Source organism: Mercenaria mercenaria, chromosome 6 (assembly GCF_021730395.1).
Source record: "Mercenaria mercenaria strain notata chromosome 6, MADL_Memer_1, whole genome shotgun sequence".
Lineage (NCBI taxonomy): Eukaryota > Metazoa > Mollusca > Bivalvia > Venerida > Veneridae > Mercenaria > Mercenaria mercenaria.
The window spans coordinates 51,689,194-51,703,694 of record NC_069366.1 but is presented as its reverse complement, the minus strand read 5'-3'; positions in this window follow the sequence as shown (position 1 = coordinate 51,703,694).

Sequence of the window (14,501 nt, the reverse complement as noted above, 5' to 3'; positions counted from 1 at the left end):
CCCCTTTGTGGGGGTTAAGCAAACTTAAAAGGTCTGCACAAGGATGCTGTAGAACAAACTTTGTGAACATCCATCAAGTTGCTCACGAGAACTCGTTTGAAGGTTTTTCTGTTTCAGCTCTGGTGGCCGCTAAAAGGGACCAGGCGAAAACAACTGAACAAAATTGCCAGAGGATCAGCAATACAGTACAATAAAGACCAAGTTTGGTGAAGATCTGTAAAGTTGTTCATGAGATGTCATTTTAAGTTTTTTTTTTCAGCGTTGGCGGCCCCTAATAGAAGCTAAGTAGAACCATCTGAATAAACTTTAAAGTCCATACAAGGATGCAATCTGATTAAAATTATCTCCTATTAATCTGAGGACAGGCAGAGACTCGCGTTCTTGCAAGTGAAAGTAGAAGTTTACAAGAAATATCTTTAAACATGATGGTCGGCGAATTGTAATAAGGAAAGAAGTTTATGAATTTTCAAATTTTCATCTGACATTCATCTTATATCTAACATTTTTCAAATTGCAAAACTAAATATCGCACTTTAACAATTTTAATGGTTCGCTTTTAATTTTTCGCAAAGGTTTCGTAGGGTTGCAATTTTGTTTCGTTTATCCTTAGACGAATAATTACAGCAGTAGTTTGATGAAGATTCATGAAGCGGTTCATGAGAAGAGGTCATTAAACGTGTTTATATTTTTAGCTAAATTGGTCCCTATCCCCATTTGTAACAAAATAGCAGGAGACCTTACGATATTGTTACACATCGAGTTTGATAAAAATCCATTACATTTTAGTGGTTAATGCGAAGAAAGTCATATCTACTTTTAGCTATAGTGGTCCCTAATAGGGCCCAAGTTCCTATATAAATAAATTTGGAAGAGGACCTTATAATGATGCTCCAGACCAAGTATGACAAAGATCCACCAAGCTGTTCATGAGACGCTGTATAAAGGCATTTCTAGTTTTAGCTCTATCAGCCCCTAAAATGTCCCAGCTGAACAATGTTTGCTGCGGGCCTAATAAAGATGCTACAAATCAAGTTTGATTAGAATACATGAGAAAAAAACAATTAAAGGATTTTTTTAATTAATTATTTTCATTTATTTCTAAAATAGGCCAACTGATCCTGCTTTAACAAATGCATATCCGCTATTCATGAATCTTTGGACAATGACGTCACACCTATAAAAAAGTGAAGGTCAAGCAAAACATACAAGTGTAATTATTTCAATATTTCTGTTTCATAAGCAATGTTTGACCGTAGACATATCACATAGATAAACTGTATACAGCGTACCTTCATTTCAGAGTAGTTCAGTTATTTGTGTTTAATAAGGGTCCATCCGCCCGTTAGGGCACAGTATAGCATTTAAGCTATGTAGAGTATAGACCCCCGGCATGTCACCAGGCATGCCATTAAAGATAAATTTTTGAAGCCAAAGTGGTGAAAATTTACCTCTACGCAATTTCCGTAGAGTATATGCCAAAGAAAAATAATTTTGATGCCAAAAGTGAATCACTGTCACGGCCAATGAGACCTAAACGACAGAGACCCGTAAAGAGACGTGGTTACTCGAAGGCGCCCTTAAAAGGGCGGTAAGTGCTGCAAGCCGCTGTCGCTGGAATCCTCCGCTGCTCCTCCGCTGTGGGTGATGTGCCCTTCCCCGCTCGCGCCCCCCCCCCCCCCCCCACATTGAGCGTGGAGTTTGAGCAGCTCGGGGGCTTCTCTGCATGCCGTCAATGTTCTGCAGGCCGTCTGAACAGCAAGCCGTCAGCCAAGTACGTAGCTCCTTGTCACAAACAGTCCCCTTTAGGGCCACTCCCGCCAGCTTCTGACAGAAAAATGCCAATGACCTAGTTCTGTCAATGCCCTGTGCATTCTCGAGACGTGCACTCACTGGCGGGCTGGAGAAGTTAATTTCAGAGTAATGAGATTTAGTCATTCCCTTAAACCTCCCATACCGTCTCCTTGGAATACTGAGAAAAGAACAACAAAACTCACTATCATTTCAAAAATTCATATTGAAATTTCGGAAAGCACTTGGGTCGCATACTGACCAAACTACATGTATATATATAACATATCATCATCAAATCATACATATAGCATCAACATCATAAACTCAGTAAACTTAAGTCCCATGTTTATCTTAATGTTCATAAACATTTCCATTTGTGTTTATCATAAGGTTCATAAACACTTCCATTTATGTTTATCATAATGTTCATAAACACTTCCATTTGTGTTTATCTTAATGTTCATAAACATTTCCATTTGTGTTTATCATAATGTTCATAAACACTTCCATTTATGTTTATCATAATGTTCATAAACACTTCCATTTGTGTTTATCTTAATGTTCATAAACACTTCCATTTATAGATAGATAGATTTATTTCAACATAAAATGTACAATTTACAAGGCAACTTATAATTAAAACATACAATCAAACAATAAACAAACATGTATGAATTAATATAGCCATGTCAATCAACATTATATGTTAAGGATTACACAAAAAAGAGTTAAAATAAACTCTTATTTCCATTGTGGTCCTTAAGATATAGTATTGTATGACATAGGAAGAATAATTTATCACAGTAAAAAAATAATCACAGAAAAATGCCCGAAGATAAGTTTGTATAAAAATCCTATGCTTAAAAATGATTGACTAGTATAAAAAATGATTGACTAGTAAAAAAAAAACACAATGCAAAAATCTATCTATAATGCAATCTAACTAAAAGTCATATTAAGCTTAAAAAATGTTCCTTAACCTTACGTTTAAATGAATACATGGTTGTGGCATCCCTAACATTTTGTGGCAGACTGTTCCATAAACAACAACCATTATAAGCAAATGTTTTTTTCCCAAAACCTTTGACCACTGGGAGAGCATATCTCTTACTATCTGACATTGAAAAACCTGTACCATCAAGGGAGGCATTTGCCTTTGCTCTGAACCTTGTGGGATAATCATGAACAGTATTGATAGGGGTAAAGTGTTCACTTAAATATGAAGGAGCAATATTAGAATTTATTTTATAAACATGACAGAGAGTTATTTGATTAACTCTACTTGAAACTGGTAACCAGTTAAGACGTGAAAAATGCTCAATTCCAATGTGTGACATGGGATTTGAATTCAACACAAAACGTATAAGTTTATTTTGTGTGACCTGTAACTTGTGTTTTAATTCCTGTGTTAAACTATTAAACCAAGTAGAAGAGGCATAGTCGAAATGACATTGTACAAGTGATGTAACTAAGAGCTTTTTTGTGTGCAAAGTGAGGAATTCACTTTTACGGTAGAGGAATTTTAACCGAGCATTGGATTTCTTAATAACAGACCTAGCCACTGACTCAAATGACAAACTTTGATCAATGGTTGCACCAAGATATTTAACTGAAGATTTGGATTCAATAGTTTGACCATTGCAATTTATATCAAGATTACCATGTTTTTTTAACCTTTGTACTGACCCAAATAAAATAGATTCTGTATTACCAAGGTGAAGAGATAGTTTATTACATACAAGCCATTGACTGACAATATTCAGATCCTGACTTAAGAGATTTTCAATATCACACTTGTTTTTGGCAGACACAAGAATTGCTGAGTCATCAGCATAGAGAAGCAGCTTGTTTTTTACAACAGCTGACATGTCATTCACATAAATAAGAAAAAGCAGAGGCCCTAATATAGATCCCTGGGGCACACCACATGTTATATTGGCAGAAGAAGACAAAGTACATGATATTTCAACCAATTGGCGTCTATCAGACAAATACGAAGAAAACCATCTGATTGAGGACTCTGTGAGACCCAATGCTCTTAGTTTCATTAAAAGAATTGAGTGGTTTACGGTATCAAACGCCTTTTGTAGATCTAAAAGAGCCATACCCACAAGATGACCTTTATCCATCTGAAAACGAATATAATCTGTGAGGTGAATAAGGCATGTATCAGTTGAAAACCCATGTCTAAAACCTGACTGATATTCATACAAAAGACTATTTTGCACAAGGTACTGTTCTAACTGATCATAAATGACTCGCTCAAAGATCTTAGATACAATACTAAGGATAGAAACTGGACGATAATTCCCAACATCCGTCTTATCATTCTTTTTGTACAAAGGCACTACACGAGCAGACTTAAGTTCATCAGGGACAGTACCTTGTATAATTGACAAGTTTATAACATGTGAAAGTGGACCAGCAATAATAGAGGCCGAGTCTTTAACAAAACGTGAGGGAATCCCGTCTAAACCTGTCGCCTTATTTGGACAAAGATTGTTTAGGTATTTCAAAACCTTATTTTCAGAAACAACTGAAAATGAAAAACTATCAGGCTTTACACCTTTCGAAGAATAAAAATTAAAAACAAAATTCATACCAAAATTATTAACACAGTTTGGTAATTTGCTCACAAGTTTATCTGCAACAGAGGTGTAAAATGAGTTAAATTTTTCTGCCACCTTAAGTTTATCAAAACAAATGTTACCATCAATGGTCAGACCAATATTACTTGAGCACTGATTATTCTTACTTGGTAAACCTAGATCTTTTAGGCTTTTCCATAAAGACTTAGAGTCATTTTTATTGTTTTCAAGAGAAGATTTAAAGAAGTTCTTTTTTGCATTCATAATAACAGTATTAGCCTTGTTTCTCGAGGACTTGAAAAGATTAAAGTTTTCTTCAGATTTGACATTTTTGAAATTATAAAAAGCCTTATCCCTAGCCTTAATACATTCTAGAACTTCAGAGTCAACCCATTCTTCAGTTCTTTGTTTTATGCGAACAGATTTTAGAGGAGCAATGGTATCTAAAGTAGAGACAAAAATTGATTTAAAATTATTCCAAGCACTGTTTACATTATCACAATATAAAACTGATGACCAGTCAGAACCCAAAAGAGACTGTTGAAAACTTTCTTTATTATAATGCTTTAGAGAACGAACAGTAGCAGTATTATGTTTTCCAATAAATTCACGTATGTTTATCATAATGTTCATAAACACTTCAGTTTTCACAATATCTTGCTCATGAACTTGAAAGATTAAATTCACATTTCCTATAACTCATTTAAGGAATCACATTTCACTGAAACACAAATTACAGTCTACACAAATTATTGTTTCCATATATCTTTAAAATACACACACTACATTCTGGAGTTATAGCTTAATCTATCATATAGAAATCAGAGCAACAAAGCATGCTATAACTAATATACCTTAAACACATGTTCATAGTGAAATTATCATATTCGTAAAAATAATCATACGCTATGACGATTATGATGTATACTAATAAACTTTGATAATGTGGCAGTTGACCTCAATACAATCGACACAGTTCATTTTCCAATACAGGTAAATGCAATGATTGCTTTACAATAGATCTATGACAGATTATCTTTGAACACCCCTGGACTTATTGGACTCAACTGCCACATTATCAAAGCTTATTAGTACCCTAAACATTACTTGTCACAAGATTTGTTTCGCCAATTTTAGTTCTTTGTATTCTAAAATAAATATATATATATATGTATAGGATAGACAACGAGTGCCGTTGTCTACGGGATATATACAACGAGCAAAGCGAGTTGTATATATCCCGTAGACAACGGCACGAGTTGTCTATCTGACTTAGACCACGTGACATAAAAACTGCAATTATTGAAAATTCTCCCACGCGTTCTATAGAAATTAGGATTAACGTGTTTTTATAAGAGTAATATCATCTTTGTACCGTTAGCGCTTAATTGTCAGTAGGGCATATGAAAGAATGCAGGTTATTTATATAAATTCAGTTTTACTCAAATACCGGATTTACTAAGATTTAACGTTCATTAACACATTGAGTCATTTGCAATCACAAAATTAATGCTAAACAGTTAAATATGGATTTCTCAAAAATACTCAAAATTGGACTGCATGCTGAACAATTAGTTTTTGTGAGGAGTTTGCATGTTGGCGAAACACGATGACAGATACGTTGATTCGTTGATTCAAGAAGATAGCCAGGTTATTTATTTATTTAGTTAGTTATTTTTTTATTTGTTTACTTTGTTTATCAGGATATAGTTAGTGCGTAGATGCTCGTAGGACTACGAATACCTTTCACTATATCGTGCCCTTCTTGTAAGAATGATGTAGTTGTTTTACTTTTTAACTGGGCCAAGTTGTTCGAAACTTTAACGGACTGTAATTTAGTTTAGTTTAGTTTATACTAATTTGTTTTAGCTCGATTGTGATGAAAACTTTAACTGTTTAAGCTTATTGTAACCACTCTCGAGTCCGTTTCCTATGAAAACTAGTCCTGGGGTCATATGAGAAGTCATGGTCGTGACCCCAATGATGCTGGAACCCAAGACCACTGCATTAAGCTGTTAAACTAACCGCCTGTTAAATTTCTATTTATGATACTAGTCTTGGTGGGTGGGAAACACTAGTATAATGTTTTAATTTTACTGTAAAGATGGTTTAGTGTTTATAATCATTAACAAGTGCATTTGATTTTCTAAGTTTTCTAAACTGTCGAAATCTACTGATAAAGTCAATCGACCGTTAACTCAATCGCCTGTTAAAGTTTCGAACAACTGGATCCAGTTGATTGCAAATGTAAGGATCGTGCTGACATGACTTTTTTATAACAAGTGAACATAAAAAGTTACAACTGATGGAAACGTTTCAGTGAATGTGTAAATTACGTTTTTACCTAGTTGGTTCTACACTACTAATATGTAGTTTATTGTAATTCATTTTTATTGATATCTAATAACATTGGGTCATTTTTACAATATTAATATTTAGACGTTGTCAACTGAATTTACCTCCAAGTCAGTCTTATTTTTTATCCCATTGATAACTGGTGAGAATATTGCAAGGTCATTTAACTCCGGCTTTAGCCTGTATTGTTAGATGGTAAATTGACACGAAATTCACGCGTTTTTTTGCCCAAGTTTCCCCCGATATATATACAACGCTACTGTTGTATATGAAATATAGACGGGTACAAGTCTGCTTTGCGATTGGCTATTTACGGATTATCGTGGTCTAAACAAAAATTTAACGTGTAGAATGGTCAGTGTCCCAAAGCTGAACTGACAACTACATTAATTACCGTTACGCACGAAAACTTCGTGCGATAGAACGCCACCTGGCGGAGACTACATACGATTGAAAGGAAAATAATTTCTTTCTACTTCGTCTGCTCAAACGAAAGAAATTATATTTCCCTTAAACCTTATACCGTCTCCTTGGAATACTGAGAAAAGAACAAAAAGCTCACTATCATTTCAAAAATTCATATTGAAATTGCGGAAAGCACTTGGGTCGCATACTGAAAAATTAAAAGAACGGGAAACGGCAGATAATCAAATGCCTAAATAAATAAATTGGCGAAACAAACATGGCGGTTGCTCTAAAATAAGATAAACAAAAGCAGCAAACTCCTAATCAATAAAAACCTTCACAAACCTAAAGCACTAGAAACAGACAATCTTTCTTCTAGATTATCTTTGATATAGCCATCCTTGGCACTTTCACTAACCTAACGCCCAGGACGCTTGAACATCCTATCTTTTACCCCGTTATTTGCTGCTGCAGACGCCCCACCAGATCTTAATGAATGCAAACAATATTGTGAAATATCACTGACATGTGGTAAGAAAGCCGCTTTAAACTGATCACGTAAAGTTGTATAAGACATAACTTTATGTTTTTTCCTGACTTTGTAACCTTTATCGGTACCAGTTATGTTACAAAAAAGAAAATCATCATCGATTAATCCTGCCCATTGAATATATAACTTAGTGTTGTACACAGGACATAAACAAGTGCCAGTCTTGGCAATCATTATCCATGAACCATCTCTTATATTTATCTGTTTTACTTCCCTCAACAAAAATAGCTCAATATGCATTTTCAAAAATTAAATCTGATAACCTTATATTCAGTAATTCAGAACTGCGCATAAAACCTGCAAAAGCTAACAGTGATGCACAAATAATTCTTTGGCTTTTTAAGTTACCAGCTTCGAACAATCTACTGTACATAGCTAATAATAAATCAACGGTCATAGGTAGCTTTTTATTCGTAGGTTTTGCCAAAATTCTCTTGGCTGCTTCGAGAACATCATTGGTGACTGTCTTTGAATCTGTTGGAGACTTAAAATCACAAATGTCATGATACCACTTTAAAGCATAAAAAGCTGTAATTATCGGACTTGGTGTGTTCGGAGTTTGAATTAAAGATGTAAGATATATGGCCACAGGCAAAGCCTTGGCGGGCAAGATGTCCCCATTCCCAAGCCCCCTACACAAAGCCCACTTTTTCCAACGAAAGAATGCGTTCCCTTACTTTTTACACGTATTATCTGCTCTTGATCTACGTAAAACGCCAGGGAGTAGGTCCTCCTTGTCCGCCAACACTTCCGGAAGCTCTTCAATTTCCTTTTTATGACACTGCAAAAATAAATGCATAAAATAAGATTTAAATTATCATGCCAATAATCAACAGCGGAGACGGAAACAAATCTTACAGGTCACATACATGTTATTAGGAGGTGAAACAAACACGTGGCAGAATAGTATCGCATTTACACGACAGAATTATACTGACTATTTTCTATCATTTCTGAACTTCTGTGACAAAGCTGCTCTGGTAACTGCCTTCAAAACTTATCATGATTCTTTTCATGGCAAATCTGCCTTCAAAACATTTCATAGCAAAGCTACCTTCAATACTGCTCATGACACTTTTCATGGCAAATCTGCCTTCATAAAACTTCGTGGCAAAGCTGCCTTCATAACATTTCATGGCAAAGCTGCCTTCATAACATATCATGGCAAAGCTGCCTTCATAAAATTTCATGACAATGCTGCCTTCATAACATTTCATGGCAAAGCTGCCTTCATAACATTTCATGGCAAGGTTGCCTTCAACACCATCCGTGGCAAAGGAGCCACGATGACGTCTCGCACGCCATCTACCTTAATCAATGCAGACTTGGAGCGCCGGTATAAATTACAGACTCCGGTACAGACCGGATTAACTAAATTTGAACGAAAATATCATAAATGTATATATTTTGTAACCATGGTGATACTAACCCTAACCTTTAGTCAGTATTTTATGCATATTGTACACTAAATGCATGCGGACATGCAAAAATATGCATATTTTTGCCGTGCGCTACAATTGCCAATCACTTTCGGGCATGCGCAGAAGACCGCTCCAAGTCTGCAATGAGTTACATCGAATATGAATATCGTTAGCAATACTGCTGAAGCAAATTTACATCCAACCGGCTCTTAAGCAAACATATACCTTACAACTTTGCATTAAATCATTCTAAGGTTAAACTAGCCAAATCTAACCATTAGTAATATAAAAATGAATAATTTAAAAAACACATAATATAACCTTGTGCTCAAGGGAGGTAAATCCATTTTATTTAAGTTTGTTACTAAATTGACTAGTCTCCCTTGCATTGAAAATTTAGTTTCAAAGCCAACATTCGGAATTTCAGGTCTGTATTACCAAACATTTCTTTTCCGTTACTGCACCTTGTATAGAAGGACTTGTTAGTAGGTAAATCAAACCAATCTATCACATTGGGAATAATATTTCCGTTTGGACACAGATCAGGCCAAAAAATAGCCGATGGCCAACATGGGGCGACAAGAACACCGACTGCTCTGTCTGATTTCATTTTAGGCCTACTTATAACTTTCCCAATAAGTTAAACGGGGGGTACAAGCAACCCAAAATCGTGGGCTACTCCATTAAAGTTCTGACCTCGTAACCGGCAAAACCGGAAGCGCTTGCGTTTAGAAAAATTGACCGAATCAAACAAGCGTCTGCCATTCAAAGATTCTAAGTTATGTTTCCAGAAGTTTAACTGGTCCAAACTCTCTTCGGAAAGTTGTATATACGAATCCCAATAATGGGCATTCAAAATGTCTATACTGAGCGAACGAGTCATTATTTGGCTTATTTGGCCAATGACTACAGACATACAAATCAATTGACCAACCAGACTAGCAACTTTCCTAACGGGTACCCTTCTATGAACTGTATAGGCTTTTAAAATGTGAGAAATAGTCAGAAAAGCTTTGTTTATTTTCTCTTCGGGAATGTACAGGATTCCTTCCAAGGAATTTAGAATAACTCCCAAAAATTGAAGGATCTGAACAGGAACCCAAATCAACTTTCCAACGTTCGGAATGAAACCCGACAAAAGTAAATCTTTCTTGATTCGAGTGCTTAACTGCAAAGTTTTATTGAAATCTTGAGCACACCCAAAACCATCATCGAGGAACATTATCAATGACTTTCCCTCTCCGCGCCATTTTTTAACCAGTGGCCTAGTAACCTTTGTAAAAATGTAGCACGCGCTGCTTAAACCAAAGGGGAGCACAAGGAACTTGTAAAAAACGACATTGTTTTCCTTACCCACCCATGAAAAACCCAAATAATCAGTATGTGGTGGATAAATCTCTATGAAATGATACGCACTAGTAATATCGAATTTTATCATGTAAAAATCTTTCTTCAGAAAGGACAAAGCTATTCTTAAGTCCTCAAATTTGACGGACTGCTTCCAGATATGATTATTTACAGCTCTCAAATCTAAAATAAGCCTTTTCTTGCTGGAATTATCTGAGACTGTTAAAGGATTAACAATGTAAGGTGGATCTGCACACTTTTCAATGAGATACCGGTCTAATAAATCTTGAATTGCCTCAGAAACAAACTGAAATTCGGAAGTGGCAGATCTGTTATTGTTCAAAAAGGTTCTGGGAGGCAAAGAATAAAATGGAATTTTATAACCATTTTCTAACACATCCAAAATATATGGATTCGTTCCAATAGAACGCCAGAATTGAATATTTTGTCTTAAACGACCCTTAACAATAATGCTCTTTTGACCTTGTTCGTACTCAAAATAGTCACTAGTAAATCTCTGATAATCGAAATTATACTCATCTTTCAAAGAGTCGGTCTCATTTGAATCATTTGCCTGTCGTCTGCTGTTTCCATGTCGCCCCGCTGCCTATGCTTGGACAATCACGTTGGAAATGCCCGAAGTTTCCACACGAGTAGCATGGTCCTGGCGATGCGATGTACTTTGAACCGGAAATGTTTTTTCCCGCTGCGTAGTGGCCACGAAAGAGCCGACCTCCGAGAAATATAGACTGCACTGGCTGAAATGTGTGTGCGGGAATTCCCCATGGTTTAACAGATGAAAGATAACCAGAAGAGCCAGAGGGAATATCGTACGATTTGCGTCCTTTGCCGCCCCTGGAGCTCGGACGTTTCCGTTTAAGCGCACGATTCTCCGCCTTGTTGATTTTTGCTTCGTCATCCGAGTCGCTTGCTATTGGGTTTGTCTCGTAAGATTTGACTGTATCCCAGCCGCCGGGACTGCCGTCGGCAATTCGAATTAATTTGTTGCGTTTCCTCAGCTTTTCTAACAACTCAGCTAAAAGTTCTTTTGAGTATTCAAATTTCGAATGTTCATTAGCCCAAGAAATTTGCTTGGCTATCTCTTCAAGTTCTGTATTGAATTGAAATTGAATTCGGTTACCTTGGAATTTCCAGACGACTTCTTTTTCCGTCCTCAACTTTTTTACTTCACAAGCGACGTTGAGCGAGTTACCCTGGATTTCCTGTTTCAACGACTGAACTTCTTCCCGCTGGGAACGTAATTCTTCCAAAACCCGCTGTAGCTGACTCTCGACCATAGAAGTCTGGCTAGCCCCTTGTCTGGCGTCACGCTGAGATAAACCGCCATGTGTATTTACTTGTTCCGAATCCACGTTGTCATTTTCCATTTTACAAAAAATTAACGTGTAGAATGGTCAGTGTCCAAAAGCTGAACTGACAACTACATTAATTACCGTTACGCACGAAAACTTCGTGCGATAGAACGCCACCTGGCGGAGACTACATACGATTGAAAGGAAAATAATTTCTTTCTAATTCGTCTGCTTAAACGAAAGAAATTATATTTATATAGCATATATATAATAAAACAGATTTCAACTGAGTTCAATATTTGCATACCATACTAAAGAAAAATATTCATATATAATAAATCAGTTAAATAATTTATAACAAATATATCAAAGCAAACAAGTACTCATTTTAATATGCAATCTGAATAAGTCACAAAAGCAAGAAACCTTTTCATATACAGACGACAACTGTAACAAGGAAAATCTTTTAAAAAGCACTTCTCTACATAAAAGACTCTTATCACACCGTTATTCATGTGATACGCAGACCGTATTCAGCTCTTTCTTTAATTTGATATATGTTGGTATTTGAACAGGTTTTTATCATATTTATTAAACTTACTTATCATTTTGAGATATATCAGTATTCTTGCTAAATATACTGAGCCAAAGTTAGCTTTAAAACTGTGAACAGCGTCGTTTAGGATAAACGCTTTGTCTACATTTCACTCAGCGTAGCACAATCAACAGAGTGAAAGAAATTGACACTCTCGTCCAATCAGGCAGAGTGTTGCATAAATCTTCCATTTTGATAAATTATCTATAATGCGTTATCAAGTAGTTTGATTTGCAAACTGAAGTCACGTGGCATAGGTAACGAAAACGATTTAGACGGCGTCGCCGAAAAAAATCTATATTTTCGATATGCGATTACTATGTACGGGTTTATAGCTTATAGAAATACACGAGAATCAGTCGTCTTTCCTATTATTTTTTTTTCAATTCAAAATTGAAAAGCGTTTGTAAGGGGTATCGGAGTTTAACTGCCTTAATTATAAAGCTTTATATTTAACCGTTCCTCCGTGGCTGTCTTAATAATGATCCTACAAACCAAGTCTGATGAAAATCCATCAAGTTGTTTAGAGGTATTTCTAGTTTTAGCTCTAGCAGCCTCTAAAAGGGACCAGGTGTCCCAAATTAAAAAACGTTTGGTAGAGTCTTATAATAATGCTACAAATAAAATTTGATGAAGATCCATAGAAGAAATCTTTTGAAGGCATTTACATTTTTGTTCTAGTGGCCCCTAATTTATTTGGGTTTTACGGCGCACCAACACAGTATATATATGGCGCCAAACAGGACTACAAATTTTGGTTCCACCTCATTTACATCGAAATAAAAACACGAGGTATGGAATGAAAATTGCATACCTTCTGGAATCACAGAGTTACTGCAAAACCAAGTGTTAAGACCCTATAAGTCGCCTCTTACGATCATGCAAGGGTAAGGCAGTGGTTCCAATTCTTTTCATACACAGATCGTCTCAGAACCACATGGGGCCTAGTGGCCCCTAAAAGCGGGACCAACTGCCCCCCATTTGTACAAATTTGGGCGAGGACCTTATGATGCTACAGACGAAGTTTAATGGAATCCATTTCGCGGTTAATGAATAGAAGTCTTTTAAACAGTCGTTTCCTTTTTAGTTCGTAGTGCCCCCATTTGATCAAAATTTGGAGACGACCTTATAATAATGCCACAAACCAACTTCAGTGAAGATCCTTCTAGCTGTTCATGAGAAGAAGTTGTTTAATGGTATTTCTAATTTTGGCTCAAGCAGCCCCTAAAAGGGGCAAAGTGCCCCAATTTGAATAAAATTGGGAGAGGACCTTATAATGATGCCAGATAAAAATTTTTGAAGATCCAGTAAGTGGTTCATGAGAAGAAGCCTTTTAAAGGCATTTTTATTTTTGGTTGCGGAATTACCCCGCTACCAAGGTTACAAGTGTATTTCTGACAATCATATAGCATCTTTATTTTATTCCCAACACATCCAAAGGATGTTCATGTGCTACACAAAATAGTCCCATTCATGAACAATGTGGATGAATTATCAATGATCAAGCAGTTCTAATTCAACCTGTATCCATTCACACTGGCCATTTAGATTATTTAAGATCCATCAATGATAAGCTATTCCAGCCCATGGTTACACTGGCAATTTAGATAAGTTCATTAAGGTCAGGCAGAGTTCATCTTGGATATGAGGCACATTTATATTTGTTTCTCATACATGTATATTTATAGATTGGCATTTAAACAGAAAATAAATCTACCAAAACCTGCAACCACTAGACGTCTCAAGGCTTTGCTTGGTTCTAGTGGCCAACTACCTCCATTTGAACAAAATTGGGAGAGGTCCTTATAATGATGCTAAAGACCAACTTGGTGATCCTTTTAGCGGTTCATGAGAAGTCGTTTAAAGGTATTTCTAATTTTTGGCTCTAGCGGTCCCTAATAAGAGAGGCTCCCATTTGAATAAACTTGGGACAGGACCTTACAATGATGCTACAAACCAAGGTTGATGAAAATCCTTCAAGCGGTTCACGAGATGTTCAAAGGTATTTCTAATTTTGGCTCTAGCGGTGCCCCCATTTGAACAAGCAAATTCGATGAATTGGTATCCCCCGCCAAAAGGGTGTGGTGAGGAATGGCAAAAAAATATATCCGGCAAAAAGTTAAGGATGTTATTTAA